Source organism: Nicotiana attenuata, unplaced genomic scaffold (genome assembly GCF_001879085.1).
Source record: "Nicotiana attenuata strain UT unplaced genomic scaffold, NIATTr2, whole genome shotgun sequence".
Lineage (NCBI taxonomy): Eukaryota > Viridiplantae > Streptophyta > Magnoliopsida > Solanales > Solanaceae > Nicotiana > Nicotiana attenuata.
Genome location: NW_017675031.1, coordinates 41,572 through 63,810, shown reverse-complemented (window position 1 = coordinate 63,810; position 22,239 = coordinate 41,572). Strand labels below are relative to the sequence as shown.

General features: G+C 36.2%; 2 long non-coding RNA genes across 2 annotated transcripts; both read left to right on the top strand.

Annotated features, from left to right (window-relative positions):
- The first annotated feature begins 2,770 nt into the window (after window positions 1-2,770).
- Window positions 2,771-4,406, top strand: LOC109219578. The gene is made up of 2 exons (XR_002066958.1): window positions 2,771-2,920; window positions 3,889-4,406. It is a non-coding gene; the product is annotated as an uncharacterized LOC109219578 (long non-coding RNA).
- A 10,289-nt stretch (window positions 4,407-14,695) lies between these two features.
- On the top strand, window positions 14,696-16,712 carry LOC109219580. The gene is made up of 2 exons (XR_002066960.1): window positions 14,696-14,828; window positions 16,326-16,712. It is a non-coding gene; the product is annotated as an uncharacterized LOC109219580 (long non-coding RNA).
- The last annotated feature ends 5,527 nt before the right edge of the window (window positions 16,713-22,239 follow it).

Genomic DNA, 22,239 nt, shown 5'->3' with positions numbered 1-22,239 from the left:
TTAACTACCACTTAAAAACTTTTGTTTTTGTAAAAATAATCTTATAATTTCGTTTTAAAGTTTTTTTAGGTCAAAAAACTTAATATTTAACATTTTTAGCAATGAACACCTTAATATGTTTCACAACTAGGGTGTTAAATGTGGATGTGAGGTAAATCAAGTTTGATTGGGTTAAGATTGAGGATTCATGCCGGCGAAGCTAGGATTTGAAGCTTATGGATCCGATATTCTAAATATGTTGAGTTACTAGATTCTAAATTAATAATTCATATTTTAATAATTTCTTAAGATAAAACATAATTTGACCAAAGCCTTAGCTTCTACTCTCCTTTGCCCGTCACATAGGCTGCTAAACAATGAACCCTAATCAAACCCGCACGATTTATGGTCGTTATTTATTTATTTATTAATTAATAAATAAAAGCTTGTTTGGATTGTTGTTACATATTGTTTGATAATGTATCATATTGTAGTATACTGCATTTGCACTGTATTTTTTGATGAATACAACGTTTTGATAGATTGTATCGTTTGCCGCTATTTCATGCTGTCATGCACCAATAATATGAAGTAAACTTGCAACATCACTAAGAAAAAATATGATATATAGTAGAAATAATAAAAAATTTAGGATAAAGAATTTAATAATAAGGAATGATAAGATGAGAGGAAGAAGCAAGGTAATGTCGCCACCATATCGAACCTGTCATTTTATAAAGTTTCACTTTCGATGTAACAACGTATTTAACGATACGATAAANATCTTTGGTCCCTTCTCGTGATGAAGACAATGTTCAGTAACAAGGATAGAACTTTACACGTTCTTTAATGATTACCTAAGTTTGATGTGGTATTTATCAAATAGTGTCAATCTAAAGGATTACACGTTTAGGAATCACCTATGTAAGTGTGAAGTGGAAGCCGCTTCAATGAGAATTTTGTAAGGCCAATTCTCTACACACTTATGAAACCAGGCGGTGTTCATGGCTGAAACGAACACAACAATGAGAACCAAAAGACGGTTAAGGGTTGGTTGTGTGACATATGGTTGTCTAGGTATACACTAAAGTTCGACGGTTCAAAGATATCAAATCTACCGATTGACCGAGTATATCCGACATATGTTCACTACGGAAAGTTCAAAGGGAAACCTACTTATCCAGATGCGATTAATCCTTACTTGCAAATCACACAGCTTTCATCTATGATCATTCTTGTTACAGCCATTCCCATTCATGTGGGGGATAGTTGGACTTTAAAGGCATTGGGCTTCAAAGACTTTAAGCATTGGGCTTTAAAGTCTAAGAGTGTGAATTGGAAATGGTGGGAAATAAAATGGAGGGAAATGAAAATTTGAATAAAGTGAGCTTTTGACTTGCACTTTGTCCCTCATTGGTGATGGACAACTACATTTGTGTGCTTATATATAGAATCACTTCTTAAAGCTCTTAAAAGGAGTTGAAGAGAATGAACCCTCGCGCCGTCGTCGCTCGCTCGCTCGGCTCGGCTTCGGCTTCGGCTTCGGCTTCGGCTTCGGATTCGGATTCGGATTCGGATTCGGATTCGGATTCGGATTCGGATTCGGATTCGGATTCGGATTTGGATTTGGATTTGTCAAATGATCGATCGATAAGATTATTTTTGGACAAAATTTATTTAATTAATTATTTAATAATTAATTAAATGCCAGATCACTGCTGCAGATTCAGAAGGCTAGTTTGGCCGCGGTCCTGGCGTAACCGCGGTAGGACCGCGACAGGACGCGTAAACTTCTGAACAGACACCTTTTCCAGAACAAACATCACACCTCTTCCAATAATTGCCTATAAATTCTGTGGCATGGCTTCGTTTTTAACACACCAAAAATATTACAGAACTTCCTTCTTTCTGAAAATACTGCATTCTAATTCGCAGTCTCTCTCTCTCAAATTCGTAAGTGTGATTTTGCTCCGTTCTTTGAGTTCGTTGGTATCCTGTAGTTTGTATTGCCACTGTTGCAGGAAGGTTTATTCCGTTTCATCCTGGGAGGATTTAATCCATTACCTTGGCAACTTGTGAGGGGTTAAAATTCCTTAAGGACGCACAAGCAAATTGTGGACTCAGAATATTTCTTATTCTTTACTGTTTTCCAGTTTCTTTTATTCTTCTAACAGTTTTCTGATTTTGTGTTTTAACACAGTAGCGAACAACAGTTAAGTCATCGTGGCAGAAGAGGCGCAGTGACCGCCTTCAGAGGCGGATTTATAGGAAAAATTACGTGGCACGTGAACTCATGGTCATTTCGCAAAATCAACCCATGCTCCATGAAGGTTGAATGATGCATTTGGTTGAAAGTTGAGTTATTTACCGAGAGGAATATGGATCAATTCTCACTTACTCCATATTTATTTTTTTTCTTCCTTTTTTAGTAATGCTCACATGTACTAGAAATCTTAGATACGCCTCTCACTGCCTTGAAATACAATTTCCATCTAGCGACGGGTATAATCCTTTGCAGACAATTTAAATGCTGAATTGGATATTGTAAGTTATAAAATGATCTTGCTACCACGATCCATTGAGATTCAACCCTTTATTGCTCTCAAAATAAAGAAAAAGTCAAGAAATTTCGCACCTCAAATATTTAAAGCAAAAGAAAAGAAATTGATGCATTATTTTTGGGGATTGTGGTGACAAGGAAGAAACCTCGTCTAACAGCATACACGTAGAAAGTTGCTAGCATCGTGTGTTTGTATTTTGTCTGCATGTCATTTTTGGTTGTCTTTTTATTCTCCCTTTTTTGCTAATGCATTTATCACTTTCCACTCCTCATTTCTTTCTGCAAAGCTTCTCAAACTCTCCCTCCTCTCTGTTTATGTGAGTTTTGGCTTTGTATAAAATTCCACAGGAAAATCTAATCCAAGTAGTTTTGCTAGACAAGGTATGTATTCATTTTCCTCTATCTTCTTTTCTTTTACTATAAGAGCTCTTGGACAAATTGGATGTGGTTTACTAATAATTAGGTACGAAATTTAAGAAAAAGAAAAATTAAAACTTGTGATCTAAAATAACTTATAGAAATTTGTATGGTTAGAAATCATTTCATTAAGGATGAAAAGAAAAATTTAAAGTGGAATTGAATATATCCTTCTTTTTTAGACGGATTAAAAAGAAAAGAGTATCGCATAAATTAGGATAAAAAAAGTAACATACAGATGTCCTGACATAGGAGGTTTTGGCTTGGATTTTGGGGTGGGTGAAGGAGTCCTTTTTTTGTTTTAATTTTTTCCTTATATTTTAGATTAAGATATGTTGGAGATATGGAGAGAATCACATGCACCGTGTAAAGTAAACAACATGTTAATGATTTTAATACTTTCTTTTTATCAATTTATGTGGTACCATCTGGATTTCTAGGTCAAACTTATTAATTTTGTATATAGATTCGGACATAAATTTTTAAATTTTTTGAAATGAAATATACATATTTGAAACTATTTACAAATTACTGTAAGTCACAATAATTAATAACTTAAAATATTTAAAAAATTATAGTCAAAGAAAAACTTATTTGACTAAGCTCGAAACTAGATTGGGTCAGAATGGTACATAGAAGATCTCTCTCAATTAACAATGTTCCCGTTTTCAATAAGAAAGTGAGTTTTGGCATAACTGATAAAATTGCTGTCATGTGACAAGGAGATCACGGGTTCGAGCCGTGGAAACAACCTCTTGCAGAAATGCAGAAAAAAGCTGCGTGCAATAGACCCTTGTGGTCTAGCCCTTCTCTGGACCCCATCATAACGGGAGCTTAGTGCACCGAGCTGCGCTTCTATCTTCAATAAAAAAGCAATAATACTAATTAATAGCACTTGTTTCTTGAAAAATTATGTTTTCGTGTCGATGCAGGAGTAGAGGAATCGCAGCACTACTTGTAAAGAGAGAAAAGCAGAAATTGCAATAATAGAGAAGAAGATGCATGTAATAGTGATATCGTTGCCTTTGGTCATATTGGTATTGATCGTAGCCATTGCTTGTTTCCTGTTTGGAAGATCTCGGGGCCGCTGGTGATTGTTCGCCACAGAAAGTGAAAGAATCACTGTCCGAAAAAAGTCTCGTCGCTAAAACTTGTTTATTTTTCCGGTACCTTAAAATGCTTTGTTATACTTGGATCTTCCAAGTTATTGTTGGAGCACTCAGCAGCATGGACAGAGTCAGGGTGGCGGAAGGAGGTTCTGATCGTCGGAAAATTACATTATGTATATAGGGTTAAAATTTTTTTTATGTATATGTATTAGCTTTTAAATCCTCTTGATTCTAGGGTGGCGGAAGGGGTTTGGATCGTCGGAAAATTACACTATGTATATAAGGTCAAATAGAATTTTATGTATATGTATTAGTGTTAGTAAACTGTATTTGTAAACTAATTCTGGAAAAACAAAGTAGAATAATATATAAACAGAAAACGTAAAGAGATAAAATCAATTAGAGCCCACTGAATTCACAGTGTTTCCTTAAGGAATTTAATCCCCTCCTAGTACCCAAGGTTATGGATTATTTCCTCCCAGGATAGAAGGAATTACACACTGGTGTAGTGGTACTTCACACCCTAGCGTTTCAGCGAACACAAAGTTCGGTAGCAAATCACACTTACTGTTGCTTTGTTTGATGTTAAAAGTATGCAGAAGAAGGAGGAGAAACTCAGAAAATCGTATGGAAATTCTGAGCAGAATAGTCTTGTATTTATAGCCAAAGTTGGGCTGGAATATGAAGAGGTGCAACTCTTCAGAATGACTGTTTATGCAAAACGGCCACAGCACAAATGCCATAACATAAATGGCTATTTACTCAACAAAAAAGAGGGAAAATTGAAGAGGGTAGTTAATTTTCTGTTACCAAAACAGAAAAACGGAATCAATCAATCGATCATTTGACCGAATCCGAATCCGAAGCCGAAGCCGAGCCGAGCGAGCGACGACGACGACGTCGCGAGGCTTGCCTTCTCAACTCTTTAAGAGCTAGAATAAGAGCAATTGCTTATATACCCATAAAAACCCCTTCCTCTTTCAATATGGGACAATGTCCTTTTGCCAAGGGGGGAAACTTAAAATTTCACTCAAAAATTTTATTTCTCTCCATTTCCCATTCACCCTTTTTTAAGTATTTAATATACTTAAATACATAAAACCCCAACAATCCCCCACTTGAATGGGAAATGGCTAACGGAAACATGCATGAAAAACTGTGTGATTCGCAAGCAAGGATTAATTGCATCTGGATAAGTAGGTTTCCCTTTGAACTTTCCTTAGTGAACTTATGTCGGATATACTCGATCAATCGGTAGATTTGATATCTTTGAACCGTCGAACTTTGGTGTATACATAGACAACCATAAGTCACACAACCAACCCTTAACCGTCTTTGATTCTCATTGTTGTGTTCGTTTCAGCCATGAACACCGTCTTGTTTCATAAGTGCGTAGAGAACTGACCTTACAAAGTTCTCCTTGAAGCGGCTAACACTTCACACTTACATAGATGATTCCTAAACGTGTCATCCTGTAGATACACTATTTGATATACCCCGTATCAAATTTAGAAATCATTAAAAAGCCTTAATGCTTTATCCTTGGTACTGAACATTGTCTCATCACGAGAATGGACCAAAAGTTTAGTTGACAATGTTGAACCGTCATTAATGACTTTGTTTGATCTCCTTGAACCTAGATCTTAGGATCTCCAGTCTTCTAGGTAGAGTTACCGCCACTATGACTTGTTCTCGGCCACAGTCCCATTCCCCTTGATGATTTCTCAACTACCTCTCTAGTTAGACCTTTTGTAAGTGGATCCGACACATTATCACTTGACTTTTTATAATCAATCGTGATAATTCCTCTAGAGAGTAATTGCCTAACGGTTTTATGTCTTCGTCGTATATGGCGAGACTTTACCGTTATACAAAACGTTCCCAGCCGTTCCAATTGCCGCTTGACTATCGCAATGTATGCATATTGGTGCCAATGGTTTGGGCCAAAATGGAATATCTTCCAAGAAATTCCAGAGCCATTCAGCTTCTTCACCGGCTTTATCTAAGGCTATGAATTCAGCCTCCATTGTAGAGCGGGCAATACAAAGTTTGTTTGGATGACTTCCAAGATACCGCTCCTCCACCAATAGTGAATACATATCCACTTGTTGGCTTGGAATCAGTTGATCCGGTGATCCAATTTGCATCACAGTATCCCTCAATGACCGCAGGATATTTAATGTAGTGCAAAGCAAAGTCCTGGGTATGTACTAAATACCCCAAAACTCGTTTCATAGCCATCCAATGAGATTGACCTGGATTGCTCGTATATCGACTCAATTTACTTATAGCACAAGCTATATCTGGTCGTGTACAATTCATGATGTACATTAAGCAACCCAACACACGAGCATAATCCAATTGTAATACGCTTTGGCCTTTGTTCTTTGCTAATGCAAGATTCACGTCAATTGGAGTCTTTGCAACTTTAAAGCCCAAGTGCTTGAATTTTTCAAGTACTGTCTTAATATAATGAGATTGTGACAATGCCAGACCTTGAGAAGTCTTATGGATCTTAATTCCAAGAATTAAATCAGCAACTCCAAAGTTTTCATATCAAACTTGCTAGTTAGCATACTTTTATTTTGTTGGCAATGTCATTACTCATTATCAGCATATCATCCACATATAAGCAAACAATGACTATGTGATTTGGAACATTTTTAATGTAACATTTATCACATTCATTTATTTTAAAACCATTTGACAACATTGTTTGGTCAAATTTCGCATGCCATTGTTTGGGTGCTTGTTTTAGTCCGTAAAGGACTTAACAAGTCTACATACCTTCTTTTCTTTACCTGGAACCACAAACCCTTCAGGTTGTTCCATGTAAATTTCTTCCTCCAACTCTCCATTTAAGAAGGCTGTCTTAACATCCATTTGATGAATTTCAAAATCATAAACTGCAGCTAACGCTACTAACGTTCGTATGGACGTAATTCTTGTAACTAGAGAGTATGTATCGAAATAGTCAAGACCTTCTCGTTGTCTATACCCTTTGACCACAAGTCTTGCCTTAAATTTGTCAATAGTGCCATCATCTTTCATTTTTCTCTTAAAGATCCATTTAGAACCCAACGGTTTATTTCCAGGAGGAAGATCAACCAATTTCCATGTATGGTTGTTCAATATAGATTTTATTTCACTATTGACTGCCTCTTTCCAAAACAATGATTCCGAAGAAGACATAGCTTCTTTAAATGTTTGAGGCTCATTTTCCAATAAGAAAGTCACAAAATCTGGTCCAAATGAAGTAGACGTTCTTTGACGTTTACTACGTCTTGGATCCTCCTGGTTAAGTGTGCTTTCTTTTGTTTCTTTCCGAGGTCGTTTAGATCCTTCACCAATCGACTCACGTTCCTTTTTATACGGATATATATTTTCAAAGAACTCAGCATTATCTGATTCTATAACCGTATTATTATGAATATCGGAATTTTCTGATTTATGAACCATAAATCGATATGCTTTACTATTAGTCGCATATCCTATGAAAACACAATCAACGATTTTCGGTCCTAATTTTACCCTTTTGGGTTTAGGAACTTGCACTTTTGCCAAACACCCCCACACTTTAAAATAATTTAATTTGGGCTTCCTTCCTTTCCATTTTTCATATGGAATGGATTGTGTTTTGCTATGGGGTACTCGATTTAGTATTCGGCTAGCCGTAAGAACGGCTTCCCCCCACAAGTTCTGTGGCAAATCAGAACTTATCAATAATGCGTTCCTCATCTCCTTTTGATGTTCTTTCTTTCTGCAATCCCATTGGATTGGGGCATGTAAGGAGCCGTTGTTTGATGAATAATTCCATATTCTAAACATATTTGTTCAAAAGGAGATTCATATTCACCACCCCGATCACTTCTTATCATTTTGATTTTCTTGTTAAGTTGCGTTTCAACTTCATTTTTGTATTTCTTGAATGCGTCTATTGCTTTATCTTTACTATTAAGTAAGTAAACATAGCAATATCGAGTACTATCGTCAATAAAAGTTATGAAATACTTCTTTCCACCGCGAGATGGTATTGACTTCATATCGCAAATATCTGTGTGAATTAAGTCTAAAGTATCTGAATTCCTTTCAACTGACTTATAAGGATGTTAAACATACTTAGATTCCACACATATTTGACATTTTGATTTGTCGCATTCAGATTTAGGCAATACTTTCAAATTAATCATTTTCCGCAAGGTTTTATAATTAACATGACCCAAACGTATATGCCATAATCATTTGACTCAAGTAAATAAGATGAAGCTGAAATTTTATTATTATTTTCAACAACCATTACATTCAGCTTGAAAAGGCCCTCAGTGAGGTAACCTTTTCCTACAAACATTTCGTTCTTACTTATTACAACCTTATCGGAAACAAAAACACATTTAAAACCATTCTTAACAAGAAGCCCAGCAGAGACTAAATTTTTTCTAATCTCGGGAACATGAAGGAAGTTGTTCAAAGTCACTACTTTGCCGGAAGTTATTTTGAGAAATATCTTCCCACATCCTTCAATCTTGGCCTTTACAGCATTTCCCATAGAAAGCGTTGTTGGGTTTGTTATTTAATAAATAATAACAAAAAAAAGTGTGAATGGAAAATGGTGGGAAAAGAAATGGAGGGATGACCCGCGACCCGGTCCGGTCTAGCCCGTTTTTCTTTCCCGGATTAATTTAAATTTTCCGCAAAAATTTCCAACAGCCATGGCTGTTCTGAAACAGTGTCACACCTGTTCAAATTTGGTCGACTTAAAGATATACTAACATATCCTTCAAATTTATAAGTCTTAAATATGTCATATGAAATGTTGGAGTTAAAGAATTATTAAATAAGAAAGAGACAATGAATTTAAATGGAGGGAGTATTTGAATGCGTAGTCTTTGACTTTTCTTCCTTGGTTTTTTCTTTTTGCCTTTTTACTTGAAAAACTTAAGGCCCGTTTGTCCATAAAAAATAAAAATAAAAATTAATTTTTATACAAAAGCATGTTTGTCCATGAAATTTTACAGTTTTTGAAATTTTCTAAAATGAGTTTTTCAAAAATAAAAAATGTGGTTTTGACCGCTTTTTCAAAATTTTCAGAATTTTGTTCTCACTCACAAAACTGCAATATTTTTTCAAGTGAAATGTATGTCCAAATATAATTTCAAATTCCAAATACTATTTTTTAACTTTAAACTTCAAATACTACTTCTTTTTAAAAAAAATTACAATTTTTGTAACGCCTACAAGTCATCTGAAGTTAAAGAAAAATGGATCAATTATTTAGCCCTAAAGAAAAGAGAAAGTAATGCCTATCCAAGTCCACGCGGTCGTGGATTGAAATAATACGCAAACCCAAAATCGGAATGCTTAGGGGTCGTTAGGTTGGAAAGATATTATCCCAAATTTAATTATTTCGGAACTAGTTATTTAACTTTTTCACAGGGAAAAAAAATATTATGTTTTCCGAAATTAATTTTACCTTATCCCTCGTATCAAACGAGCCCTTAGGGAGTTGTCTAGACCGTCTCACGTTAAGGGTGGCATGTGGGCCAGTTAGGCCCGAGATCGGCCCAGGCCCGCGAGCCCAAACGGGTACTGGGCCTAAACCCGTTTAGGACCGGGACCGGGTAGGGGTGGGTTTCCAGGTGGGTCGGTCTCTTTACTAGTCCTGCGAAGACCGGGACCGTTTGGGCCCGGGACCGGCTGGTAAGTGGGTCGGTTCAACCGGTCCTAAGAGGGCCTAAACGGGTCCAACGGCTAATTTTTTTAAGAAAAAAAAAATTCTGCCATTCTAGCCGTTATGGCATTTAAAAAATGGCCGTTTTCTATCCGTTGGCTATTTATAAAATAGCCATTTAACCCCCCAAACTTTTTTTAACCCAACCTTTTTATAATTACACTTTTTCCCTATTTTCAACTATAAATACCCCTTCATTCTTTCATTTTTCTCACAAAATCATCAATCTCTCTCTAATTTTCTTCTATAATTGGTTACTTTATTGTTGCAATTTGTGTGAAAAATTGCGAAGTAGGTGAATTGAAGTATTCAAGTCTTCATCGATAATTAATTTTCAACAAGTTATTCGTCAATTCGGTAAACTCGTTCCAACGCTTAAGTTTTAATATTATAGTTTTGTTTTGTTTTATTTACTTTTTTGTATTGTTTGATTAATTAAGATGGATTTTTCGTTAAAAAAATATTTAGTAAAAATAAGGGAAAATCCAAGAGTGGTGAATCTAGTGGCCAATCTATTCCTCCTCCAATTCCCCGGGCTCCCCTACTCAAACCCCATACCCGCCCTCCACCTGCTCCTATTCTTGATTGTGATAATACTTTATTACAATTTACTGAGAGACAATATTTGCATAATGTTAGAGGTGGTGAACACTTAGACCATGAATATATGAATGCTTTTTATGGTAATCCAACTATTGATGAAGATAATGAGGAGGAAATAGACGATACACCCACTAGTCCTGTTGCTGAAGTTAACCCAACTAATAATAATTCAAATGATGCCCCGTCTGACCCCCATGTTAGTACTCTAGTTTTTCTAGACAACCTTCTAAACGGGCTGAAACATCTCTTGTTTGGCCATTTTTTATTCAAATAAGAGAAAAAATAGAACTAAGTGTAAAACTTGTGGAAAGAGTTAGCTTTTAAATATGTTGGGTTGGGGGGAAGTTTGATGAGACACATAATGCTACACCCTCAAGATAAAGTTAAATATCTTCATATGAAAGCTTCGGCCGAGGGGACAAGTGTACCTACTCAGCCTGTCCTTAGTACCGGGTCAAATTAATTTTAACCGGGAATTAACACTGTTACCGGTGATATTTTATATTATGATCCAAGAAAAGATAGGGAAGAATTGGCAAAAATAATTACTGTTATGTGCTTACCCTATAGTTTTCCTTCTAACCCTCACTTTGTGCATTATATTAGAAAAGTTTTTAATCCTACTTATAAAGGATGGCCTCGCACAACCGTAAAGAGCGATATTTATAAATATAAACATGAATATGAACAATATTTGCACTATTTATTTACTCATATTAATTGTCGTGTTGCTATTACTACTGATATTGGTAGAAGTGGTAATGACTGTGATTATCTTACTGTTACCAGTCATTGGATTGATGAGAATTGGATAGTGCAAAAGCGCATTATCGCTTATAAAATAATTAATTCACGTCACACAAAGCAGTTTATTGCTAGCACGGTTACGGATATTTTGTAGATATTTTTGCATTAGTGATAAAATAATGTCAATTTCAAAGGATAATGCTACTAGTAACACTAATGATGTAGCCTTGCTTACCACTACACTAAATCCTGCATTTAGTAACATTTTTCATGTTAGATGTATTTGTCATATTTACCATTTAATTGTGGGTGATGGTATGAGAATTTTAAATGTCGAAATTGAAAAGGTTAAAATGGCTCTTAACTGGCTTTTTTATTCAAACCGTAGAAGTAGACGACGAGAATATTTTAAAAGATGCGATGAATTTGGCCTAAGAGAAAAAAAGGTTCCTAAACCTTGTCCAACTAGATGGAATTACATGTATGAAAGTTTAGTTGTTGCATATGAATATAGAAACCCCATAAACTCAACATCTAATGCTCATGTAAGTGATGATGATGAGCACCTTAGAAATGCGGATTGGGCTAATGTTAAAATGCTTGTAGATTTTTTAGAAAAATTTCATATTGCTACAAATGAATTTTCTGGGCAATATTATCCTACTATTTCTAACTGTTTAGTTTATATTGCAGAACTTGCAAATTTGTTTGCTTATTTTTCAGAGGGTGGGGACATTTATGAACAAGCTATTGATTTTATGAGAAAGAAGTTTAAAAAATAATTTTTTCCTATTCCCCTATTTATGATGTTGCTGCATTGTTAAATCCTACTATGAAATTAGGAGGTCTTCAATTTTGGTATCAAACTATTTATAATAGTTTAGCACTTGAAGATGAGGAGTTGTCTACACATTCGGAAGCACAAGCCTCAATTAAAATAAATGCTCAAACTATTTATAGTGCTTATCAAATTGCAATAGATCATGCTAGACCAAATGTTCCAACTCCTTCTTCTTCTAGTTCTCAATCATCTAAAAGAACTGCGGGAGTTAGAGCACTTACTGCTTGGGCCGGGTTCAGGGGTTCTCAAGGTTCTAGTACTAGTGATTGTTCACAACTAAATGAGCTTGAAGTTTATTTGTCACGGGGAATTGAGGAAGTGAATCCCGACGACTCCTTTAATATTTTGGAATGGTGGAAGGACAAAGAAAAACACTTTCCGATTCTTTCAAGGATGGCCCGAGATATTTTAACCATTCAAGCTTCAACAATGGCATCGGAGAGCGCTTTTAGTCAAGCAAGACTTCAACTCGGTGATTATAGAGCGTCTATGAGGGAGAGCTTGGAAAAATCAGTACTTTTCAAAGATTGGATCCGTTCGGAACGAAGAAATTTTGGACTTGCTGAATTACAACCAGAGGTAGACGAAGCTTACGAAGAAATGCTAGCTGAACTTGTGGAGGATGCAGCTTCGCCGGAAGCAGTGATGAACAAGCTTCTTTTCCGCCACCACCAAAGGAAATTCCTCCGAACCTTAAAGGATTTATGAAATTTATAAGAGATACCATGTAAAATTAATATGTAACTTTTATTTTGGCACATCTTGATTAGTTTCTTTTTCTTCTCTATGGTGGTATTAGCACCTTGTTGTGCTCATCCCATGGAGGGAGGAAGACTAAGAAATATATTGCCATGTTTTGTTAATGCTATAATAAAATTATAACGCATTGCTTTGAATATCTCTTTACAATATTTTTGTGTTTAAATTTGAATTCACAATTCTATAATATAATTTTTACAAGGAATTGCCTTAGATAATAATTTTTTTAAATAAATTGAAATTAACCGTTGGGCCCACATAGGCCCGGGATTGGCCCACTAAACCCGGGATCATTGGTTCGTGGTCCCGATCCCGGACCGGTTCCTATCAAAAGCCCACAAAACCCGGACCTACTTGGGACCGACCCACGAGGCCCATTTAGACTCGGGCCCGCCCCACATTACAACCTTATCTCACGTCAAGTAATGAAAGAAGAAACAAAATGACGGCGATGTGCACAAATAGCCACAAACAGCTCCTGTCTTTATTTTAAAGCCAGTGTTTTAAATGTCTTTAGTCTTTAGCCACTGGTTTAATGAACTTTAACTGCCCGGACGAAAATACCCTTCTTCTCATGTCCTTAACTTCAGGACTTCAGAACTATATGTCCTTAACTTTTGAACTTGACACTCTAAGTTTAGGACTTCAAGACTACATGTCCTTAACTTTTTAACCTGTAACTCTAAGTTCAGGACTTCAGGACTACATGTCCTTAACTTTTGAACTTGTACGTCAAAGTTAAGGACCTATTGTCCTTAACTTTTGAACTTGTAACTGTAAGTTAAGTAGTGCTTGTCCTTAACTTTTGAACGTGTAACTGTAAGTTAAGGACTGTCTGTCCTTAACTTTTGAACTTGGAAATCAAAGTTAAGGACCTATTGTCCTTAACTTTTGAATTTGTAACTGTAAGTTAAGGACTGCTTGTCCTTAACTTTTGAACGTGTAGCTGTAAGTTAAGGACTGTCTGTCCTTAACTTTTGAACTTGAAATCAAAGTTAAGGACCTATTGTCCTTAACTTTTGAACTTGTAACTGTAAGTTCAGGACCAAGTGTCCTTAAATTTTGAACTTGTATTACTAAGTTCAGGACCAAGTATCCTTAACTTTTGATTTTCTTCTTCTTTATAATTTTTTTTATGATGCCTAACCAAAAGGCGTTTATCATATTGAACAATCTTCTCCTGCAACCAAACATAAAAATGGCTCCTCAGAAAATATGGTAAAACTGAAGAAGAAGAAAAAAAACACACACACACACACAAGGTAGTATGCAAGTTATATTATGCTTTGAAGCAAAATCTGATTAGCACATCAATTTACTGAAACCAAATCATGCAGTCAAAGCATAATTAGCACATAGAACATCAGTTTACACAAATTTATGCAAGGAGGCAATTAAGAACATATACTTCCACCATATGACTGAAATTGACTTCCCTTTAAATGAAACAGACAGTAATTGAGAGTGGAGTCTTAACACCATAATCTAAAACTACACAACTAACTACATCTGCAACCTACATAAAAAAAAGCAGACCTTAACCACAAACTATGACTAAGAACTGGACAACATAGCAACCTAGAAAGAATACCTATGACCTTTTCAAGCTTCTCGAAAAGAGATTTCCTCAGATTAGAAAATGATCTTGTTAATAATTCCCTGATTATTAACAAGTCTAGCTCCGTCCACCCAGTCTTTACAATCCACTGTAATTCTGTTTGGGAAGGAAAGGGTAACTGAGTCTTTTCATATTAATTTTAATTGACTAGTGGCTAGTTTTGCTCAGCATTAAAAATGATGGATAAAAAGTAAATACCACTTTAAATAGTGGCTACCCCACATAATTTTTACACAAAATGACCATACATAAAAATCCACAGAATAAGGAAATAATAAAAGACAAACGAAAAGCTGTCATATTGAAACACCTCATCATCCTTATCATCCTCGAACCTTCCACGTTAACACTACACCTCAGCTATTCGAATTCACCTCTTTTCAGATTTTAAGGATTCAGAAACGGTTCGATCGGTTTTTTGTTTCAGTACTAGGTGATTGATCGGTTTGTTTTCTTGGCAGAACGAGGTATGTTTCTCTTTAATTTTTGTCATTTTTGTTAGTTTAATTTGAATCAACCTTCATTTTTGGCTTATATGAAATTGGGAAATCATTACTTTACACCTTGATTTTACTCTTGTACTGTAGCGAATTTAGGATTTAGAGAAATCTGGTGACTTCTGTTCTTTACATATGTGTAGTCTTTTTCATCGCAAACATTTATGTGTCCTTTTTTCTGTATAAACATATACGTATTTTATGACTTAGGAGCCGTGTGAAATGAAAGTCTCATGCACGGTTTTGAATAAGATAAAAAAGTGAGGGATCTTCTTTTCGATTCTGATTCTTCCGTTCCAGTCATTGCTTTCAATATTCCTTTTTACTCTTCATCAAACGGATGGCTTCTTCTTCTGAAAATTCTAGCTATTCTTAGCATGATATTGGAAAATTGTATTGCTATTACTCAAACAAGTATGAAACGTATGCACTATGCTTGCATATTCCATCCAATATACTATACGTTCTAAATTCTTTTGTAATGGTATCTTAACTTAGTTTAAGTGACCTAGATATTTAAGTACTCAACATGCCAGTGATTTTGTGTAAGTAGTGAAAACAATTATGTTAGTAAAACTTGGGTCTTGGATTTAAGTCGTGGGACAAGTGCACAGATAGACATTCTCAGGGATGCTATTTAGAGATTAGCCAGTACTTTTTTTTTTCTGAAATTTTAAACTAAAAATCTCAACTTTAGGATAACTCAGCACTTTTTTGTCTTGACAAATTAAACTGAAATATTGAAATTCAGGACGCACTGGCTAATTTCTAAACAACAACCCTTTAGAGTGGCTGCCTGATGTCATTTATACTTAAGTCGCTCCTATTGATTGGGTCAAGTCCAAGCTCTACCATCGACCATGCGAGGGAATCGATCCGTTGGGCTGGACATCAGTTATAGTTGGCCTTTAGGTAGTGCGGCTAGCCACTTTTTGGGTCAATTACACAAATGACCGGGAAAGGATATGGTCTTGAACTTTTGACTTTTGGGGAATGTCACCTGACCCAGAGAAGTTTTATTGTGTGTCTTACACAACTTACATTAGTTGTATGAGACTCCTTTTTGTCTCACAAATTTGTGGACCCCAATCTTACACTTCTGGGTCCACAAAAATCTAGGTCTACAAAAAAAATGCCTCATACAACTAGTCTCAGTTGTATGAGACACAAAATAAAATTTTCCCCCGAACCATATTGGGCAAAACTTCAAGTTTAATAATGAGCAAAACTTTGACTTTTGACCTTGAAGGTTTACCCATTGGTCAAGTGACATTGCCCAAAAGGCTAAAAGTTAAAGACCACCTCATATGGTGTACCATTTCCGCCATTTTCTGCTTTTCAGCTCGAGTCATGGATTTAAGTCATGAATATATTGGTAAATGTTCATGTTGTTAGTATATATAACGTGAGTTTAGGAGTAATTATGTTTAGTTATGTTTTAATATGTCTGCTGAATTATTTTGGCAGGAAAAGAGAGCCTTTTAGGTTGAAGAAAAACTTGAATCAATGGGTTACGTGATTCTGATATCACTGCCAATGATCCTCTTCTTCCTCATCACGGCCCTTGCTTGTTACCTGTTTGGTAGATCACGAGGCCGCCGCGAAACCGCCATGCTTCCTCAGTACTATGGACCGCCACCACCAGCACCTCCTCCCGGGGTCCTTTCTCCGCCTCCTGAAAAATAGCATTCTTGCTTTCTTATTTTGCTTCTCATTGTACAGGTCATGTTGTTAACATTTGAGCAAGTTGGACGTTGTTTGTTTAATTGTATGAGACCAAATAATTATACGATACTTGAAGACATCAGACGTTACTAGACGTTACTATTAAGGATACATGCACATTTCAACGATTCTTTTGCATCGTGAATATGTGTTGCTCTGACATAATTAGATTATGTCAATATTCTTTCCGAAGGTTACTATGTCGAGTATGTTCTCTTTGCATTCTATTGTCTTTTAATCGGATTCTTAGAATGCGACTTACAAATCGCATCAGGTAAGTGTGATTTACAAATCGCATTACGTAAATTCGACTTACAAATGACTTACGACACGCGTGCTCATTACAACTTATATATTGCATTTGGAGAATACGACTTATAATCGCATTAGAATTCTATTTGTTAAAGAACGAACGTAGACACAAAGAATGAATGTAGACAGATTACCTGTACTATATATAGAATAAATATTGAGATTTGATAGCAGATTTTTAGAATTTTCCTTTTATTTCTTTCCATAGTTAGGATCCTATGTACATGTGTGTGTGTGTATATATATATATATATATATATATATATATATATATATATATATATATATATATATCACTTCATGGAATAAGACACCAACTTTGATTCTTCCATACCTTGTTTATCACATGGTATCAGAGCCGGTGTTGAGTTTGAAATCCGGCCGAGAAATAAACGTTCTCACTAGAACTTGACTGGTTTTAGGAGAGTCCTTTTGGTGTGGCGAAGTAACTCTCACCATCAATCCTTTTGATATACACATTTCCAGAATTTGGTTGCCGGATTCATTGTTTGTGAAGCCCAAGGACCGGTAGAGGAATTCTGACATAATCTGCCCCGACAGTGCATGAGAGATCGGTCTGAGACTTGGTTCACTATTCCTAGGTCACGTTGTTATTTTCAGCGTGTCTCTGGTGGTTTCTACTCGAGCTGACCACGATTTGAGAAAGCTTGCTCCCAGAAGTGCTGCTCATTAACAGTCTCATCCGAAAGTCCCAGGTTACTGATTTCCTTCTAAACTTTGTTTCTTCTATCTTGATTTGGTCCTTCACGGCTATGTACCTATTTGGAGTCTGAAGATAATCTGGTATTTTTGAGTTCTTTTATTGGTGAAATGTACTTCATTATTCTTGGTTATATTTCCTGGTGGAGTATATTACTGGTATGTGTGATTTGTTGGTGCATCATTGGTTCTTTGGTTTGGTCATATTTCTGGGAGTATATCTTTATTGACTATCTGCTTGGAACTTAGTTAATCTCTTCTTGAATATATTTCGTGAGTTTTATTAGAATGACTATAACAGTAAGCAAGGAGGAAATAGTGCTACAACTCCTAGTCCAACAATCTTTGTCTCGGATGAGTTTCTTGAGTTCCTTCAATATCATAAATCAACGAAGGAATCTTCTTCAGTTACTGCTTTTGCTGGGTCAGATAAGACATGTCTTATCATCTCTTCAAATAGATGGGTGATTGATTCATGTGCCACAAATCACATGACAGGTAATCCAAATATTTTTTCTAGCTTTCGATCACACAAAGCACCCTCTTCGGTTACTGTAGCTGATGGAACAACTTGTAGCAGTGTTGGATCTGGGACTGTTAAACCAACTTCCTCTATTACCCTATCATCTGTATTAAGTCTACCAAACTTGGCCTTTAATTTGATTTATGTTAATAAAATCACTAGAGACCTTAATTGTTGTGTAGCATTCTTTCTCAATCATTGTTTGTTTCTAGATCTTATGATGAAACAGATTATTGGTAAAGGATATTTATCTGGTGATCCCTATATCCTTGATGAATGAGAGCCACAGTCTAATTCCATGCTCTAGTATCATGTCTCCTTTTGAAGCACATTGTCGAATGGGGCATCCCTCTCTGCCTTTGTTGAAGAAGCTCTGTCCTCAGTTTCAGAATATTTCTTCATTGGATTGTGAGTCATGTCGATTTGCAAAACATCATCGCATCTCGTTAGTTACTAGGGTTAATAAGCGAGCTGAGTCAGCTTTTGAGTTAGTTTATTCTGACGTTTGGGGACCATGTCCTGTTGTTTCTAAATCTGGGCATAAGTATTTTGTCACTTTTGTAGATGATTTTTCCTGGATGACTTGGATTTACTTTATGAAGAGTCGCTCTGAAGTGTTTACTCACTTTTCTGCCTTTTGTGCTGAAGTCAAAACTCAATTCAATGCTTCAGTGCGTATTCTAAGAAGTGATAACGCTAAAGAATACATGTAGAGTTATTTCAGTCCTACATGAGACAACATGGTGTACTACATCAGTCTTCGTGTGTTGATACACCATCTCAAAATGGAGTTGCTGAGAGGAAGAATAGGCATCTACTTGAGACAGCTGGGGCACTTTTGTTCCAAATGAAGGTTCCTAAACATTTTTGGGCTGATGCGGTCTCCACGGCTTGCTTTTTGATTAATCGCATGCCATCTACTATGCTTGGTGGCAATATGCTTTACACTGTTCTTTTTCCAAACAAGTCATAATTTTCCGTGGAACCTAAGGTGTTTGGAAGCACATGTTATGTTCGAGATGTTCGACCATCTGTTACCAAGTTGGATCCCAATGCATTGAAATATGTTTTTCTTGGTTATTCTCGCCTTCATAAGGGGTATCGGTGTTATTCTACTAAACTTGAAAAATATTTGGTGTCAATTGATGTAGTGTTTTCAGAGACTATACCATTTATTTATGCACCCCCGTCTCTACAAGTCAGGAGGAGGAAGATGAGTGGCTAGTATATCAGGTTACCCGTACTTTGACAGAACAATCAGATGATGTTACTCCATCTCCTAGCTCTTTTATCGAGCACCAATCGACTATTGTACCTTCAGCACCTGCTCCAACTGTGTTAGCAAGACCACCAATTGTTCAAGTTTACTCGCGAAGGCGAGAGACAAATGATACAGGTCCTGCATCAGTTCCTTCGTCATGTGATCCTCTTCCGCCAGATCCTCCAGAAGACCTTGACCTTCCCATTGCTTTACTCAAAGGTACACGTACTTGTAAACCAACATATTCTATTGCTAATTTTGTTTCCTACGATCACTTATCCCCTGCGTCTAGATCTTTGATTGCGTCTTTAGACTCTATTTCTATACCCAAAACAATGAAAGAGGCTTTGAATCATCCTGGATGGTCTGAAGCCATGCTTGAGGAAATACATGCCTTAGAGGAAAACCATACTTGGGATTTAGTGAATTTACCTAGTGGAAAGAAAGCAGTGGGATGCAAATGGGTCTTCACGGTCAAAGTTAATCTAGATGGTTCTGTAGCGAGACTTAAGACCAGACTTGTGGCCAAAGGGTATGCTCAGACTTAGGGAGTGGATTATTCTGATACCTTCTCTCCGGTTGTCAAATTTACTTCTGTCCGTTTGTTCATTTCTCTAGCAGCTTCTGAGAATTGGCCTTTGCATCAATTGGACATTAAGAATGCCTTTCTTCATGATGATCTTCATGAAGAGGTGTATATGGAGCAACCACCTGGTTTTTTTGCTCAGGTGGAGTATGGGAAGGTTTGTCATTTGAAGAAGTCCTTGTATGGCTTGAAGCAGAGTCCCCGGGCTTGGTTTGGAAAATTTTGTGAGGTAGTTCAAGAATTGGGCTGAAAAAGAGCAAATGTGATCATTCAGTCTTCTACAGGCAATCAACAACTGGATCTATTCTCCTGGTTGTATATGTTGATGACATAGTTATTACAAGAAGTGATTATGCAGGAATCTCTTCTCTCAAGCCTTTTTTGCATACTAAGTTTCATACGAAATACTTGGGACAACTGAAATATTTCTTGGGAGTAGAAGTAAATAGATGCAAAAAGAGGATTTTTCTATCTCAGAGAAAGTATATTCTTGATTTACTGGCAGAAACTGTTAAGTTGGCTGCCAAGCCTTGCAGTAGTCTAGTGGTTCCTAATTTGCATCTTATGAAAAATGATGGCAATCCATTTTATGATCCAGGTAGATACAAAAGGTTAGTTGGGAGATTAAAGTATCTCACTGTGACTCGTCCAAATATTGCTTTTGCTGTAAATGTTGTTAGCCAGTTTATGTCCGCTCCTACGGTCAAACATTGGGTAGCACTGGAACAGATTCGATGTTACTTAAAAGGAGCCCCTGGACTTGGCATATTATACAACAATCGTGGGCATTCTCACATTGAGTGTTTTGTACATGCGGATTGGGCTGGATCCAAAATTGATAGAAGGTCTACTGCCGGCTATTGTGTCATTGTGGGTGGAAACCTGGTATCATGGAGAAGTAAGAAATACAATGTTGTATCTCGATCTAGTGCAGAATCCGAATACATGGCTATGGCACAGACTACGTGTGAGGTTATGTGGATACATCACCTTCTCACGGAAATTGGGATAAAGCATACTACACCAGCAAAACTTTGGTGTGATAATCAAGCCGCTCTTCATATCGCCTCAAATCCGGTGTATCATGAAAGGACAAAACATATTTAAGTTGACTGTCACTTTATTCGTGAGAAGATTCAGGAGAACTTGATTTCTACTAGTTACATGAAGACATGAGAGCAATTGGCTGATTTATTCACAAAGGCGTTAAATGGAACTCGAGTTAATTATCTTTCCAACAAGCTGGGCATGATTAATATCTATGCTCCAGCTTGAGGGGGAGTGTTAAAGAATGAATGTAGACATATTACTTGTACTATAAATAGATAGAATAAGTATTGAGATTTGATTGCATATTTTTAGGATTTTTCTTTTACTTCTTCCCATAGTTAGGATCCTATGTACATGTATATATATGTATTCATGGAATAAGACACCAACTTTGATTCTTCCTACTACACCTATGGCATCCTCTTCGGTATTCTTTTTGTTTTTGGCGTGAAAAGAAAAGATTGATAACCTCTATTTTTACAGGTGACTCCTAATTCATTTTGTTAAAAGCTTTGGTGAGTTCGATAATGTATTTGAGAAATCTCAAGGATAGAGGGCGCGGATTTGTGGAGGGTAGAGTAGTGTCAAGGAAAGAAAAACTGGTGTTGAATAATTGTGAAAATATTGTGTATTTTTCTAACCATATCATGATATCAATATTAACCGTTGAATAAACACTGCTGAAAACTAGGTGTTCGGTAGATTGAAGAAAAGGATAATCTATAAATAAAGAGTATCGTCAAGTTTGAGAGGTCGTTTTAGTATAGCAATATCATGTAGCTAAAGGAATCTAACACTTGCCTTTACATTAGTTGAACCAACAGAAAAAAAGGAAAACTAAAAGCTCTCTTCTAATCAAAGTTGACAAAACTATAAAAGAACTAGGGATGGACATTGGGGAGTTCGGATTAGATATGAAAATTTCGGTTTGGATATTCGTTTTTCGGATTTAATAAATGACAATCCAAATAAGCTCGGACTGGATCGGATTTTTTATGTTCGATTTTGAATCGGTTTGGATATTTTGGATTTTCGGTTTTGAGCCTATAAGTTTATTATTTCTTATTCTTACAAAAATAAATATCCAAATAAAGTATCCACGTTAAATTACCTAAAAAAATCTTCATTCTCACTGCAATCATCAAATAAAATATTCGGGGTAATAAAATCATTACCAAAGAAATACAACAAAGACATTAATAAG